The 17,439-nt window shown below is 41.1% G+C and overlaps 1 protein-coding gene across 1 annotated transcript in view; it reads left to right on the top strand.

Annotated features, from left to right (window-relative positions):
* TBC1D9 (TBC1 domain family member 9) overlaps positions 1-17,439 on the top strand; it is a 106,596-nt gene that overhangs the window by 28,036 nt on the left and 61,121 nt on the right. The window lies entirely within an intron of this gene.

The following is a 17,439-nucleotide window of genomic DNA, read 5'->3' as shown; positions in this document are numbered from 1 at the left end:
AACACTGTCAAGAAGACACTGTTATTATCTTCATTGTGTGGGTGAAGAAATCGTGTTTTTTATCAATTATATCAATTGTATAGCTCGCCACAAGGTCATGACCCGAGAAAACTGTGGAACTTAGATTCCACCCAAGTTCCCTTTTCTTTTTCTTTTCTTTTTTTTTGGGGGGGGTGGATAGGGTCTCAGCTCTGCAGCCCAGGCTGGAAGGCAGTGGCGCCATCATAGCTCACTGTAACCTCGAATTCCTGGACTCAAGTGATCCTCCTCCCTTAGAGTAGCTGGGACTACTGGTGTGCATCACCACTCCTGGCTAATTGGTTTTTTTTTTTTTTTTTTTTTTCAGACAAAGTCTCGCTTTGTTGACCGGGCTAGAGTGAGTGCCATGGCATCAGCCTAGCTCACAGCAACCTCAAACTCCTGGGCTTAAGCGATCCTACCGCCTCAGCCTCCCAGGTAGCTGGGACTACAGGCATGCGCCACCATGCCCGGCTAATTTTTTCTATATATATTTTAGTTGGCCAGATCATTTCTTTCTATTTTTTTTTTTTAGTAGAGACGGGGGTCTCGCTCTTGCTCAGGCTGGTCTCGAACTCCTGACCTTGAGCGATCCTCCCGCCTCGGCCTCCCAGAGTACTAGGATTACAGGCGTGAGCCACCGCTCCCGGCCTTGGCTAATTGTTAACCTTTTTTTTTTTTTTTTTTTTGGTAGAGACAGGTCTCACTGTGTTGCCTAGGCAGGTGTGGAGCTCCTGGCCTCAAAAGATCCTTCTGCCTTGACCTCCCAAAGTGCTAGGGTTATGGGCGTGAGCCACCGTGCCTGGCCCTATCCAAGTTCTTGATGTAAAGCCCATGGTTTTAAAAGCCCACTTCTACCAAGCCCACCTCCAAGGTGCAGTTCAAAACTGTGTCCTGCATGAGTACCTAAGCCGTGGGTAATCACTGTGTAAATCTGTTATGTGTACCCTGTGTTGTGTACCCTTGAACTGACTGAGCAAATGATCATTTTAATGGTTGCTGTTTATATGTGCTGCTTCTGTCTTCCCAACCAGATCCTATTCTCATAGACAGAAGAGATAGATTATATTTCCAATGCCCAGCAAGGCGTCCTCTCCACAGGTCTCAGTGTCTATTTCACAATGATAAGGATGAAATCACACGCCTCCAGGACTGAGACCGTATTTTTCCTTCACCTCTTCTAGACACTAATAACCATAGTGGCTGCTTACTAAGATTCAGAACATAAACTTAGCAAACACTTTCTCTTCTAACACTCAATCACCTTCTCTTTAATACAAGAAGATGGAAATGTAGATTTTGAAGCTCCTTCCTTGCTCCAAAATTAAGCATTATTTCAAGAAAAATCGTAGTTACATTATACAAGCAGGATACTTTACAGTTTATGAAGCATTCCCATACATAGTATGTCATCTGATTTTCTCAGCAACCCTAGGAAGCGAGCAGGGAAGGTAAAATATCCCTGACTTGGTGGTAGGAAACTATGGCTCAGAAAGGCTAAGTTACTTGTCTGAAGTCACACAGTTTGTCAGTGGGGAAATGGGGACTTGAACCCACCTCCCCTGATTACTTAGCACAACACAATGTTAGAAAGATTCCTATGTCTACCAAGGAAATAAACCATAACAAACATTTGAACATTTTCCTCGAGTTGCTGGGTGCTCTCCCAGATTCAAGTTAAAAAAGCTTAGCTTTCCTAGGGGTTTCCCTGGTGATCTTTTTGGAAATTATTTGAAAATAGGCATGTTGGTAATATCCTAATTTTTTGGCTTGTTCATTGTGAAAGTGTTCGTTCATCATTGTTGTTTATTCATTGGACTGTCTGGGAAAGAGCCAAAGAGGTGTGAGACCCTTTGTTTATATGAGGTGATTATTATATGGAGGATTGTAGGAGGGTAGCTCTGACTTATTTTGCCTCAGGGTTCATTCAGAGGAGCAAGGAATGAGGGTCAGAGAGCTTAACTCTTTTGCAAAAAGTGGATTATTCTGCCCTAAACAAAATTTTCCAAGAACTAGCCCAAATAGCAGCAAAAATCAGGCAAATGTCATATGAGTCACCTTCCAATGTGCATATCTAGATGTATTTTTCCTTAAAAAAGGAAAAGAAAAAAACAACGTATATTGTATTTAAATAAAATAAAGCATACTTAGTGTAATTTTATAGGCAAACTATGGGGAACTATATATTATCAACTGAATGGAATGCTGTCAGTATGCGTTGAAATTAAACGTATAGAAATATTGTGGTGTAAAGAACTATTATGTGCAATGCTTTTAATGCTTTGTTTAGTCTCAGACAGAGCTTTCCACCTATTAAAATATTTTCACATCATAGTACACTTAGAAAATGGTAGTATTTGCATGCACACCAGGGTACCACCAAGCTGTCCTAAGAGCCAAGAGATCAAGTATGCTGCCAGCTTGTCACCATTTCCTGGGGCGCCTCTGGGAAGCTGTGGCCGGTAGATTCAGAGAATTAAGTGGTGGGCCCCTGGGAATACTGTGGCTTCTTTCCCGTCTATCTTTCCCGACTGCACCGTGCTGCACCCAGTGGAAACCCTGAGAGCATGAAGCACACACTTCTCCCAATCACATAATCTTCACGCTACCACTGAGCTGTGGAAAGAATATGTTTTCCTGATCTGTGTTCTTGATTTCACAGAGGCCCTGGCTTCCGACCAGCAAAGGGAAGGTTTGGAAGCCAGCAAGGGCAGGGATGAGATGCCTAGTGCTGCCCTTGCCCATTTTCTGCTGAAGGTGATGGTTTTTTGTGCCCAATATATGGTTATGATTGACTTACTGTAGAGAAATTAATTTGATAGTTGGTATGAAATATTGTCACCACAGGAAACTAGAGTCATGTCTAAAGGGATAAGGGATGGTGAATTAGCCATCAAGGAAGAATCATTGGCATTCTTGAATCATTTATGTAGTAGCTATCAAACAGGAAAGCCTGCACAGTAAAGAAGCATCTTAAATATTGTTATTTTATAACTGCAAAATTAAAAAAAAACAACTTGGGCTTTTTCTCTCTCCCTATTTCTCTCTCTCTCAATTTCTCTCTCTCTCTCTCTCTCTCTCTTTCTCTCCACCCTCAATACAAATGACAGGAAGGAAAGTTTTGCAAAATCTTCCATCTGTATATTCTGGTTCAGGGAACATATACTGATTCTCTACGGAATCATGACCTTTATTTAGGGTGGCCTAACAGAATCTGAGGAAGAGACTGAAACTTTTATTTATTCAAAGAGGATATTGGTTGAGAAACATTGGCATAATTCTTCCATGTGATTTGTCTTTTTAAAAAGTTTTAAAATATTTATTTTTATGTAACACTGTTCTTTTATTGTATCATTGTGTTTTACTAAATGCAAAGATAGATTGAGACTAAACTTTGAGGGTTTGTTTTAGAGCAAGCCTCCATGCTCTACACTCAGTTTAAATGAGCATGCTTTAAATGAGCAGCCATGCTCATTTGTGTATACATGTGTGTGCATGTTCGTGTATGTGTATGTATGTGAGAGAGTTTTGCTTCAAAGATTATGGAGCTAGGTGTAGAAGATATAATTCAGGGTGAAAGAAACAAAAGCCCTTCATTATTTTTAATTTCCCCATTCATTAATAAAACAACAATATAAAAATAATTCCCCTGTCTTTCATCTTTTTTGAACATATTGAAGATATTTTATGTATATGTGGACTAAAATCCAGAATGTATAGAAACTTCTATAAATCAATAAGAAAAAGGTAGACAACTCAATAGAAAAATAGGCAAAAGACTTGTACAGGCTGCTTGCCAAAGAGAATAATCAACTTGCCAAGAAACATGAATAGATGCTTGACTTCAGCAGTCATCAGGAAAATGCAAATTATGACCACAGTGCTACCTCCAGAATAATTAAAGTGAAAAAGATAATACCGAGAGTTGGTGGAACTTTCATACATAGCTGGCGGGGAATGCAAACTGGTACAACCACTTTGGAAAATTGTTTAAATACTGATAAACTAAACTGTTTATCAGTATTCTACAACTATGTTTAGTAGGAATATACCCTATGGCCAAGCGATTTTCCTCTTGGGTATATATTCGAAAGAAATGCACCCATATGCTTTTTAAAAGGGCATGTATAGAATGCTAACAGAGCATTATTCATTATAATAAAGAATGGGAACAACACAAATGTCCATCTGCAGTAGAAAGGATAAATAAATTGTGACATGTCCCACCTTTCATTTTTGCTCATCAATCTCTAATTGAAGACATGGGGTCAGTGACATTGTTAGTATCATATTATTCTGTCTATTGTGACAAGTTTATAGCATGAAAAAAGAACAGTTTCTTGGAAATGACTTTGAAATCACTTTGCAAAGAAATGCTCCCCCACCCCAGTATACTGCTGTTGTTATTGCCAATAATCTTTTCTTTCTATCCATTATTGATACTTTTCAAAATAGTTTACAAGCTATTTCTAGGGCATACCTGAGCTACTCCTTAGGAAATCTCAATCGGATCTAATGTATTCCATAAGGGACTCATCTACCTTTGTAGTTCATTTACTTGTATTGGAAAACACATACTGTTACAATAGACACCTTGACAAATATAAGGGTGTTGCTGGTTACTATACACCTGGCTTTGCAAAATCAAACCATCTTTGGCAGGCTTCTTTGTTTGGTTTCTCTCCCTTGTTGGTGCCATGGTGTTTTCTTTATTTTCACATCCTCCCAGCTCTATTTTCTCTTTTATCTGGACCTTAAGTGAAGATTGCTCTCACTTGATCCATCAGGCACTGAAATTTCTCTGTGCAGTGTTCCTGTGTCTTACCCAGGTGGCTGAAGGCTAACTTAGACCTGAGATTCGGAAGGAGTGCAGGGGGAGTTGCGTGTCCTCAAAGAGGTGAGGTCACACAAAGCTGCAGTAATTAAGCCAGGCTGCTGCTGATCTCCCCTGTAAATACCACGATTGCTTTAATTACAGTTCTGTAGCCACTATTTTTATCTGTTTTAGAATAGTTGGATACAAGACTGGAAAGCATATTATTAAATTGCTGTTAATGCCTTGGCACCTTGTTATATAACACTTGGCTCGCTAGTGTAGAAGGGAACATTTACTCCAAGAGCCCATCTAGATGGAGCCAAGGGGGTTAGTTAGGGGTTTGCCTGGGCACTTTGGGTTGCGAGGAACAGACGCTTGTTCAAGTTACCTTGAATTTGAGTGCCTGGGTTTTGTCACCAGGATGCATGTGAACTGGAACCAGGCCTGGACCGCTGACTAGAGGCAAGACAGCTGGAGAGAAGTGGCTCTCTCCTCCCCCTCTCTGACTCTCTAGGATCACCTGACCTACTCGTCTGTTTCCCTGCACATTTTCCCTCCCTTCTCTTCTTGCTGATGACTGGCCTTCTCAATCTCTACTTTCTATTTATGTTTTTTTTTAGACAGAGTCTTGCACTGTCACCCAGGCTAGAGTGCAGTGAGTGGCATCAACAAAACTCACTGCAGCCTCAAACTCCTGGGCTCACGTGATCCTTCTCCCTCAGCCAGCCCCCAACCCCCAACCTCCATAGCTGGGATTGCAGGCACGCACCATCACACCAGACTAATATTTCTTTTTATAGAGACAGGGTCTCACAATGCTGCTTAGGCTTCTTTTTCTTTACCCTAAATGTTTTCTGCTTTCATATTCTGCCTTACTTGCTACATTCCTTTTTTAACAGACTTTTTCAGCATCCTCTTCTATAGCTACTTGGCTTTTCTCTTAACATTGCTCAGCTCAAATTCTTGAGAAGATGCTTGGTTGACCTGCCTCATCTTTTTACTCTAGGCCACATTTTAGCCCTTCGTGTTTGCTCTACTCTGAGTCCCTGGTGGGAGGCAGCCCCAGGCAGCCTAATTCAGCACCATGCACACTCTGCCTCTCCAGCCCTCCAGGGTGATCCCGAGGGTTGGGATTCTTGGGCAGCCAGTGACCTTTACAGAAAGCAACCAGAGCCAATTGGTTACGTAATTTCATATTTATAAACTCTTATACTGGGATCTTCATTATAATATTTTGTTATTCCTGTGTTAGTTATTTTATTTTTACTTTATTATAGTACATGTATTATAAATAATTATGATTATAAAGTTTTATGAAGTATAGTTCCAAGAGTATAAAAATTACTTTTAATAATATAGCTCTAATAGTTAAAGTCTCTGATTTCTCCCCTATCAGTGTCATTCCCCAGAGGGAACCGTCATTAACAGTTTCATGTGCGTCCTTCCAGGCATTTCCTTTGTCAATATAGGCACAGACAGCCTCCTTCTTGGTCTTGCTTATATATAGCCAAAGGCAACACGTGGTACTTACAGATTTAATAAATATTCAGTAATGAAAATGGTGAAAACAATTTCATTCATTTGAGTTTTGTAATTTTCGTTCTGACAGTGTAAACTTCCTAAGAAAAGCTAGTTATTAAACACCCAGTATCAGCAGCTGGGTGAAGCGATATGGTGCAGTGTATATGAACACGTACCAGTTGGTAGCACTGAATAGCTTCCCATACCAGAGGAATAAAATGAATTTCCAAAAAGATTTCCAAAATGTACAAACCAGGCCCCTCTCCGTCAAAGCATATTTTTGCTGGAGCCACTCATTTAGATACGGACCCTCAGCTTGCACGTTGCATCTTAGCAACAAGATTTCTGTAATGAAATAGCAGCTTTATTATAATCACAGTAACCATCTATTTACTTGATGGCACGATCTCTCTTCGAGTAAAAAAAGTCCAAAGCATAAGCTCGGAGATAATTATGAAAACTGTTAGTTTTCCCATCATAAAAGTATTGTGTGCACATTTGAGAAATTTTCGAAGACACAGAAGAGCATAAGGAAGAAAGTGAAATTATCATCTCACCTACCAATGATAATATTTGCATTTATTTTTGCAATATTTAAAAATAATACATACATTATAATTTTTAATATAGGTGTTATAGTTTTTTGACAGATTGGGATCGTACAGAACAAGAATTAATTGTGTGCTTTTTTTTTTTTACATAACATACTAGGTGCATTTCACCGTGGCATTAGTTATTTGAGAACATGACTTCAAATGTCTACTATCATTATGTAGATATACTATAATTTATTTAGACATTCTGTGTCATTACCTAAATGTAATTTTAAATCCAGCATTATTTCTACTTTATAATTTTATTTCATTGTCGAGTTGTTCTGTAGCTCGTAGATGCTCTCAGTTATGTGCAGACGTACTAAATAAGAGTATGCATGAATTAGAAGAAGAGTCGACATCTTGGGGCAGTAAGTGGCTCCTGCCAGTGGGGCCCACTGGAGAGAAGGGCTCTGAGGGGCATTCCTCCCAGGTGTCCAGGAGGGGATTGATGTGGCATATCTCTCTGAAACAGGGGTGGGCTTCATAGCGATGAACTGTTCCCACCACCAGCCCCTAAAAGGTTTCTCCTTCATCTCTCAAGGCTGAACTTGGCTGCCTTGACCTATCAGTGTCAGGTGTTCAGACCCGTCTCTACAGGCAGCGTTGGAATCAATATACCTTCCTGTGGCATAAAAGGAAGCCGCTGTAAATCTAACAAAGCAGTGTCTACTTTGCTATCACACAGGTGAGGGCTTGATGCATTGGATCACCCAGGTGCCTGTAGTGTTTTTGAGTAAGTTCAGCCCCATTGGCCTCATTGGCTTATGTCAGAGCAGACTTGAGTCCCACACGAAAGTCTGAGAACAACGAGCTTGTTTGTGGGGAAAAACTAACCAACACACTGCTAGGGTCGGGCCGGCTGTGTAGCCTGTACACAGGGACCTGCGCCAAGAAGGGCCCTGGGTTTTGTTTAATATTTTACTGCCACCATCCTGAAATTCTGAAGAATTTTTGAACATGGAGACCTGAATTTTCTTTTTGCACTGGGCCCTGCAAATTATGTAGTTCATTCTGACTACGACGTGAAATAAGATATCACATAAAATTTTTTTTTGAATCATTCCTTGTCGGACACCACCCCAAAGAGAAGGAGAAGCCTATTCCCGCCGCTCTTCCTCTGTGCAGGAGGAGGCGTGTGCGAGGTAAGAGCAGGGCCCGCGGGCAAAATGGAGCAGCTCGTGGAAGACCATGGCCTTCAAGGGTGCTTGGGAGGTCGGAGCAGCACATGCTAATTGGCTACAGAAAAAATGCTCTTCAGATTTCAGTTTTCTGCTCTGTTTGTTTAGTTACAACCCAGCCTGGGCTTTAGCTTTTGAGGTGGAAAATATGAAAGTCATGGCTTCTTTCTCTCCCTTTGAGCTTTAACTTTCTGGGTTTTTATATAAACATGCATTTCAAAGCCCCTGTGATCCAGGTTTGCTGTTTGAAATACTACAGAGTGGGTGCTCTCTAGTATTTGAGAACATGGCTTTAAATGTCTACATGTCATTATGTAGCTTAGCTTTTGCATTCTGCCCCCTTTAGCCTGCTCCTTTCTTTTAAAGAAATGAGGCAAGGGGCTCTCAGGGACCACCCTAATGGTCCACACTTTTAAACCAGTGCCCCCTGGGGGATAAATGTGCAACAAAACCTTCATGCCCCCTCCACTCACGTACCCCTGCCTTCCCCTGAGAAATGATCTTGTTGAGTTTTGTTTTAGTTGGCATTGTGAAAATAATAATTTTTTCCCAAATAAAAAGTTATAGAATTGAATGTGCTCTTTAAAACTATACAAATGATTCTAATAAACACAGTGAAAATGACTGCCCTAAAGCTTCCCCTCATTAGTACTGTCTGTTTTTAAAGGCCGGATTTTCAAACTGTTACCAGTCTGCCTCCAGCTAAGAACAGAGATTAAGATTAAGCATTTAGAAACCTAGAGCAATTTGCTGATTAAATTTAATAACAAAAAAAAATGGGAGGCTTGTATTTTTTATATCTTTTTTATATCATATAAATATTTTAGTATTTCATATGCATCCTATTTTACAGAAGTGTGAATCTATAGCTGCTTGGAGACTAGAAAAGAAAGAAACAAAAACTGGTTTTTAATTGCAAGTAGGACGGGAGGCACTGTCGTGATCGACACTCGGCAGTGCATTTGCTGTACTACTAGGCTGCTCTGTAATTCATCTTTCCACGGTGACGAGTTCCTATGTGTGTTGAGGGGGTGAGACTGGCTCCCTCACCTCAACTGAAGTGTTATCTCTGAAGGCAGCTGTGACATAGGTGCAGCTAGAACAGTGTCACGAAAGGCCGCTATTAAAGTTGAGAGGAAGGATTGTGGATGGCCTGACAACATTCCATAGTAGGCTTATTAAAAACCATTTAAAAAAATTCTTTTTTATTGATACATAATAGTTGTACGTATTTTGGGGGTATATGTGATATTTGGATACACGCCCATGATGTATAATGATTATATCAGGGCAAGTGGGATATCCATCACCTTAAATATTTATCTTTGTATTGGGAGCATTACAATTCTTCTCTTCTAGCTATTTTGAAATATGCAATATGTTGCTGTTAACTATAGTTTCCCTACTGTGCTATCAAACACTAGAACCTATTCCTTTTATCTAACTGTATTTTTCTACCCATTAGCCAACTTCTCTTCATCCCTCCCACTTCCCTTCCCAGCCTCTGGTAATCACCATTCTTCTGCTCTCTAGCTACATGAGATCAATTTTTTATTTTTTTTCAGCTCCCATACATGAGTAAGAACATATGATACTGAGAAACCATTTTTATCTAAAGATGCCGGAGGGAGTAGGAGATCATTTAATACATATGAAAATATAACTGCTCCCAGACAGTTCTACACGGAAGGTCGAATCCTAGTATTGAGATGGGTTACATGCCTATCCATATGCTTTTGGTCTCTTTCCCTTGTACAGATATTACCTTATAGGCAGTAATACCTGTACTTGAGAATAACTGTAATACTCTTTGAACTTATAAAGCAGAGAAAAATGCATTGCCCCCATCTCCTGCGCCAGCCACCTCCCCCAGCTAGCCTTCCGTGTTCCCACCTCCTTACGTAGAGAACAGTGGGGCTGGCCAACGTTAGCCCATGCTTACCTTCGCATTGTTTGTGGTGACACTACGAACTAAGGTGCACTTATAGTTATGGAGGTGACCCTCACCTGGCAATTTCAGCATCCTTCGCACATGCACACAAGATCATTTTCATATTCTCTCCCCTGTCTCCTGGCCAGTATGGTATGCAAACACAGTGTTTACCAATCTGTGTGTTGGGCACAAGGGTTTCAAATGGTTAACTAAATGTTTGGGTTTTCTTGGTTTTTGACAACGACTGCTAATCTCGGGACTTACTTCCCAAAGTAGGAAAATAGGAGACTTGTCCTTTCCCTAAATATCTCTGCTTTTGATCCAACTTAATTACCGATAAATCTCAATATCGATGAAAAAGTGACTAATTCCTTCTGAAATTAGAGAAATTGATTTCCCAAGGTACACAGTGTCAGACAGGAGTTTGATTTGCATTACCTCACATTCTTTTGAAATGAGATTTTTCTGGCCTTTTTCTCAAGTCTTGGTCTCCTTAGATTGTAAGATTCTTAGACAATTTTAATTATTTAATGCAGATCTGCTAGAACTTGCTATATTGGGAACTGTGGTACAAAGATGAATAAGTTCTGAAAATAATTCTTGGTTTCTCCCAATGTTATCAAACTGAAAACTTTGTGGTCCATATTATAAATATTCAGCCTAATGTGCTGAGCATTGTTGTGGGCTTTGAGAATTCCCAGATAAATAAGGCAGTGCTTGTCCTCAAGGAGCTCACAGTCTGGTGGGAGGAAATTGCACCTTTTTGTTTTTTGCAGTAGAAAAAAATGTGATAATTACCTGAGTAACAAAAAGTGCAAGTGGTTAGCAGAGCCCAGAAAAGGGAGCGGTTATTGCCAGGAGATTTGGAGGCCTGAGTGTTGAGCGTGTGGGGAGAGTGCTGGGAGAAAGCAGAATACATGCCTTAGGTGATCTTGACCTGGATGTTGAGGGAAATAGAAGTTTTCCAGGAAGAGAAAAAAGAAAGAACATTTCAGATCAAGTGAAACCCTTGTGCAAAGCCTTGAAGGCTTTCAGATCTAACAAGCAAACAAAGCTTGTCAAAAGAAGTTTAAATGTTATGGTACTAGAGTTTGTATGTCTGTCTTCAGCTGTTTCCAGATGTTTTTGTTTAATTACTTTCTGTGCAATATCATGTAGCCCATATTAGTGCTAAGACTTCCAGGGAAGATATCAGTTACATCTAGGGAACAGCAGGCAGAAGAACAAGGTGGCAGCAGGTGATGTACAGAAACCTCCATCTTCCTGGACAGTAAGCCAGACATGGGAGTGATGCATACAAGTTGCAAAAACTGATACAAAATTCTTACATTTATATAGAAGGTGTAAAAAGAAGTAAATCCAAATATACCGCTTCTCTGGCTTTAGAGAGGTCAGTGAATATTTGCTGAAATGAATCAAAATCTACTGTCTATATTAGTGAAAACCTCCAGATGGTAAACTCTGAATGTCCAACCTGGACCTCTCAGCAAATGTCAGCACAGTCAGAAAGGCAGATAACTCATAGAAAAGGAAACTGGAATGGTCATTAAACTGGAGAAGATACTCAAACTCACTAATAATCAGAGAAACACAAATTTAAAGAAGTAGATACCATTTCTCACTCTTGAGATTGGTGAAAATCTAAAAAATCTGATAATACTAAGTATTGGAGACATGGGGAAACAGGTATTGTCACACTTTCCTGGCCACTTTGCAGAGCAGTTTTGTGATATTTAATAAGGTTTTAAAATGCACAATTACATTCTAAAGAAATATGCTCACATGCTTAAGAATTCATGTACATAGAATATAATTACAATGTAAATTATAGCAAAAAATTGGAGATAAACCTAAATGTCCTTTACTAGGAAAATGGATAAGTTATAGTATATTTATGCAGTGAAATATTACACTATATTTAAAAAGAATGAATCACATTGACAAGTATAACCTGGATAAAGTTTACAAACATATTATTGGATAAAAAAAAATAAGTTGCAGTATAACTTATAAAATGAGTAAATTGTAAAATACCCACCAGTGTTAAATCTAGTTCTAGGTACATACATATGGGTCAGTAGGAGTATAAGGACCTGGATGGGAAGAATATAAAACAATTTAAGAGTGGTCAATGGGGAGAGAGAAATAGGATTGAGGGAGTGCAAAGGAACCTTCACTGTGTTACATTTGCTTTTTTCAAAACAAACAAACAAACAAAAAAACAGATCTGAAGCAGATAAAGCAAAATGTTAAAATCAGAGTAGCAGTACATGCATTTTGTAATTTCCTATACTTTTCTATGGTTTTGAATACTTCATGAAACAGTAGTGCTTGGTACGTACCAGGTACGCTCTGGGGTAGGTACTATTTCCACGCCAGGACGCAGGGGCACAGAGAGACTGAGGAACTGGCTAGTCTGTGAGGCGAGGCCGAGCCCACACCTCTGCTGTGGACCACCTGGCCCCTCTGCCGTGGACTTCATAGGTCTCTAACCATCTCTGACTGGCTTCGTGGCAGAAGGAGTAGAGGAGGCCAAGTGGTCTTTAGGATCCTGTCCAATTTAACATTAAATTATCCGAGATCATCAGTAGATGGATTGGTCGTTTCCATGAGCACATCTCGATGTGCCCAGCACTCTCCTGACCCACCCCTGCATGGAGGGGCGGTGGGGTCCCCCCTGCAGCACTGCAGACCTGCTGGATCCCACCGCAGCCCCGGCCGGGTCCCAGGCAGGGCTCTAGGTGTGGAGTGGTTCACACATCCTCTAGTGCCCACAACCAAGGGGGAGGCTTAAAGTACCAGTTTGGCCAAGTGTTTCCCGAATCTCCTTGCAAACAGCACTTTTGTGTTCCAGGATGCTCCCCAACCAACGTAATAGGTAGATGCAGAGAAGAGTTATTTTGAGGGCCGTAGTTTGATTTAGTTATCTGAGGCAATCAGAGATTGTTTAATGCCAGAAATAGCTGACTAGAACAGCTGCTAAAACAGCGCTTTTTGTGGGGAATGATAAAAAGGTTCAGTATTTTGACAGCTATTTCGGAGGTATGAGTAATAAGACTTCTAAGAAAATCCTAATTGATGCTTTTTTTTTCCTTTTCTTGATTCTCCAGACCAGATTTCCCATCTCCTAGTATTCTGTGAATAGGAGGAGGATTTTCTCTTTAGAGTCTTGACTTCTTATGTCAATAGAGTTTAGACAGCACAGTGATCATTTATTATTTAGGTTTTAAAAAAGGTACCGAACTTATCTATTCATCAAACATGTGTTCAGGGCCCCAAGCAAAGTGCGGGGCCTATGGGTCCAAAGGAATCAGTTAGACCCTGCCAAAAGGAAGCCCCCAGACTGGAGAGAGAAGAAAAAAAATAGAGCAAGGCAAGATGTGCAAGTAATTTTAAATAAATATAGTAGGCATTATAGAAGCAGAACTGGGAGAGAAAGTAGAGTTATAAAGAGGAGGCATTAAATAATGAGGAGTTTGTCGTTTGAGGTGGTGGGAGGCAAGAGCAGACAGACAAGCACTGCCCAGGAAAAGCCTGGTCAGTGTTGGCAAAGGCAAGAAAAGGCCCAGCACATCTGGGTTAATGTGGAAAGAGTGTGTTGATTTGACTTGCCAACTGCCTACCTCAATTCGCAGTATTACTTTCTGTTTGGATAGCCAGCGCCTTAAGTTTTCAGGGAATTTTCACAAATATTTTCTCCTTTAAATGCACCTAATGTGAGTCTCCCAATATTATATTGTCCGTAATTTATTTTATAATAATATTTCATCATGAACCTGTGGTAAGTATGTGTCTATTTGCTGGTTTTCATCTGTACCATAGTGGAAGCTGGCGATGCCGGTTGTGAATGCGTATGTAGAGTTGGTGAGCTGCCATCTGATCAGAAACCCTCACTCTAGGGGGGTCTACTTGAAGCAATTCAGTTTTCTTTACCTCTGATTGACACCAGAGGTTTTGTTAATTATTGTAGAACAGTGCATGTTGGGGTTGGGTTTTAATTGGAAACATTTGCAGTGATCAGGTTATGGTGGATTGGGTTGGACCTTTTCCGAAGTCTTTCCTCTTCTGTGTTACAGAGTACGTAAGTTTAGTGAGCCATTAAGGACGCAGAAGCTGAGGGTGCAGGAGGCTGGGTCTTGGGGTTGGGGGTGGCACAGCCAGGGCTGAAGCATTCCGGAACCAGGGTTGCCTCTGTCCGCTGCTCTGCCCGGTGAAGTATGCTTGCCCTCGGAAGCGACTTCGTCTATGACGCCGTGACTCTTTCAGAGGCTTGTTAAACCACACAGGCTAATTCTCAACTGCAACTGCCTAACCCCAGAATAGGGTTTGTGTGCCTTAGAACCAACTAATGTGGCACTTCCGGTAGTTTTAAGAGTTTTATTTCTTCTTTTGATTCAAGAAGAGAGAGGTAGTACAAACACCGAATTATCATGGTAATACATTTGTAGTTCTAGTTAACATAGAAGGAAATCCAGTTTTCTCAGCCAGCACTATTTTCTATTTTTCCTGTTACTCTACTCTTCCATCTGTAGATAATTGAAAAATATTCAGAGGTCTTTGTAGTAAGCCTGAGTCACAGTAAAGCAAACAAAAATGCATATATGTGACATTAGGTGGAAATCTACCCCGTTGGAAAACTTTGCAGGCTTGAAGAATTTTATTTTTAATATATTTCATACAGGCCAGAGCAAACAAATGAGTTAATTTCCACTTTAGCAAAAGTGGGTTTTTTTGTGTGTTTTTTTTTCCCGGCGTGTTCAGGTCAGCTAATGGTCACTGTGGTTTGGAGTTAATCTAAATAGATTCCTTGCCCTTGGACAGAGACCAAGGACAACTGTAGGACTTCCCCATGGTCTACCTCACTTAGGCTTCTTGATTAATAAGCCTCGTTTAGGAAGGCAAGCGCCATTACGATCACTTTACAATTGAGGAAATCAAAGTGACGAGAAGTTAGATGGCCTGTCCCACTCCACAGAACTAGTTGTAACAAAGCGAGAGCCAGAACTGAGCTCTTCTGAACATGAATTGACTAGTTCATAGCTCTTTCCATGACCTCAGGCTGCCAGAGAGGAGGGAAGTACATTTCAGTGGTACTGTGTTTATCAAGGTATTATTCAGTATGGTCAGAACAAAACCTCAATACATTATTACAAAACAACACAGCAAAAGGTACTGGGGGTAACATTTTCAGAAGAACCTGTGGCCCAGATTCAGCACAACTTCACAAGAAGCCTGCACTCATGAAGTCTTCAGTGCCCTGATGGCTGACACCAAAGTTAGTGGCTTCCAGTGTGCTAGACAGTTTCAACAGTGGCAGAGTAAGGGAAACTGGGGACCTTTAGCCTCTGCCTCCCAAGTCTAACCACCATCAGTTCCATCCCAAAGCCATCCTCAATAAACGTGAAACCTAAATAAAAGTAAAATTAAGTTAAAGGCATGTCTTGGTAGGCTCTAGTCAGGTGGCCTAACCTCTCGTTCCCAATAGCCTGCCACCCCTAAGTCCTATTATCCTCGGTCTCCAGAACAATCCTGTGGTGGTGATATTGTCTTCATCGGGCACTTGAGAAATCCAAGGCTTTGGAAATGAAGTGTCTCGCCCTACAATTATTCAGCTGGTCTAAGTTCCTAATTGGTCCTTCTGAGTGCAAGCCCTGCTCTGTGCTAGATTCCATTCATCTTTGGGGTCATTATGGGCATTTAAATTGTGGGAATTTAATTATTTGGATTCATCCTGCCAATTAAGGGATCTAGTTTATTCTACCTTAGTGCATATGTGTGATTTTAGAATCGTGTAGAAGATGCTTGGTGTCTAATCCCGACTCAGTGTGGTTAAAAGGTGGTTAACGGAGATATCTGCACTGATGACAGGCTCTCAGTTTGAAGCTGTCAGAATCCTTTTGCTGTCATCACTGTTCCTGACAACTTGGCTTGGAATACTGAAAAAGGCTTGCTGAGTGAGGAACAGGATCGTGCGTCTGCGGCACGGCTGGAGTGCCTCCGCCAGGTCATCTGGGTAGACTTCTCCTTAGAGGCACCTTCTAGCTTGGATCACTGAATTACCTTCTGCTCTTCATTTCCTTTTCCTTGTCAGCTTCCCTCCTGGAAAGAGAAGGCACTGACTCTTCTTGAGTGAGCATCAGTATACTGGGCATTTGTATTTCTCACAAATAAGTTGCTAACTTCATTTGCTGAACAGCCAGGCTTGTCTGGACTCGGAAAATGTGAGCAAATTTCCCCAAGGGCCTGGTCAACTGTGGATAAGTGGATCATGAGGTTCCTGACTTAGAGAATTCAACTGTGTGCTACCTAAATTGCATGTCCTGATCCTCAGCCTTATTCCCGCGTTATTAGAGTATAGGATGAGGCTCCATTTTCCCTGGGTATCATGATTGGTGATAACAAATGGCAAAGAACTCCACTGTTGAGATGGGAAGGTCCTTCTGTTGCAGGGCCCTTGCTCTCTCCTAAACATAGCACGTAAGCACTGCTTGGCCTTCTCCTCCACTGGATTATAAATGCCCTACGGACTCTGTCGTTCTTCAGCTTTATGCCCACAGGATTAAACTTGCACACAGTAGGAACTTAGTGTGTGCTGAGCTCAATCTGTGTTGATTTTTTAAATCCAAAAGGAAAGTGGGGCAGATTAAAATAACAAGTGGGGCAACCTGGCCAACTATGTTGTGATTTTTGTCAGGTTACTCAATTTAAGGATTTGTTTTTTAGGTGAAAGGGGAAAATAAAAACACATCAGGCATTAATGTAGGTAAAGCAGAGACCGCCAACATACAAGTGCTTAATGCTTTGCAGATTTTTATTTTAAATAGACATTTATAAATACCATATGCCAGAGACTGTGCTAGGAGCTTTGTTAGCCTTCCATTGTTGGTTTTCTTTCTTTCTTTGTTTTTTGAGACAGAGTGTCGCTCTGTTGCCCTGGGTAGAGTGCAGTGGCATCCTTATAGCTCACTGCAACCTCAAACTCCTGGGCTTAAGGGATCCTCCTGCCTCAGCCTCCCAAGGAGCTGAGACTAGAGGCACGCACCACCATGCCTGGATATTTTTTTTTCCTATTTTTAGTGGAGATGAGGTCTTGCTCTTGCTCAGGCTGGTCTTAAACTCCCGAGCTCAAATGGTCCTTCTGCCTCAGCCTCCCAGAATGCTAGGATTACAGGTGTAAGCCACCGCACCCGGCCGCCTTCCATATTTTTTAAAGCAGCAGACTATTTTTCAGCTTGTGCAGTGTCTCCTGGAGTCTGTTGGAACACACAGTGTAGAGCCAGCATTATCATGCCTGATATGAAATTTTGTCAAGGCACGATGCAGTGGGAGGTGGGGTTGTTAGAAGAACCAACAGAAGGGGCACAGTCACACTGCCCT

Source organism: Eulemur rufifrons, chromosome 18 (assembly GCF_041146395.1).
Source record: "Eulemur rufifrons isolate Redbay chromosome 18, OSU_ERuf_1, whole genome shotgun sequence".
In the NCBI taxonomy this organism is placed as follows: domain Eukaryota; kingdom Metazoa; phylum Chordata; class Mammalia; order Primates; family Lemuridae; genus Eulemur; species Eulemur rufifrons.
This window is presented reverse-complemented; position numbering and strand designations above follow the sequence as displayed.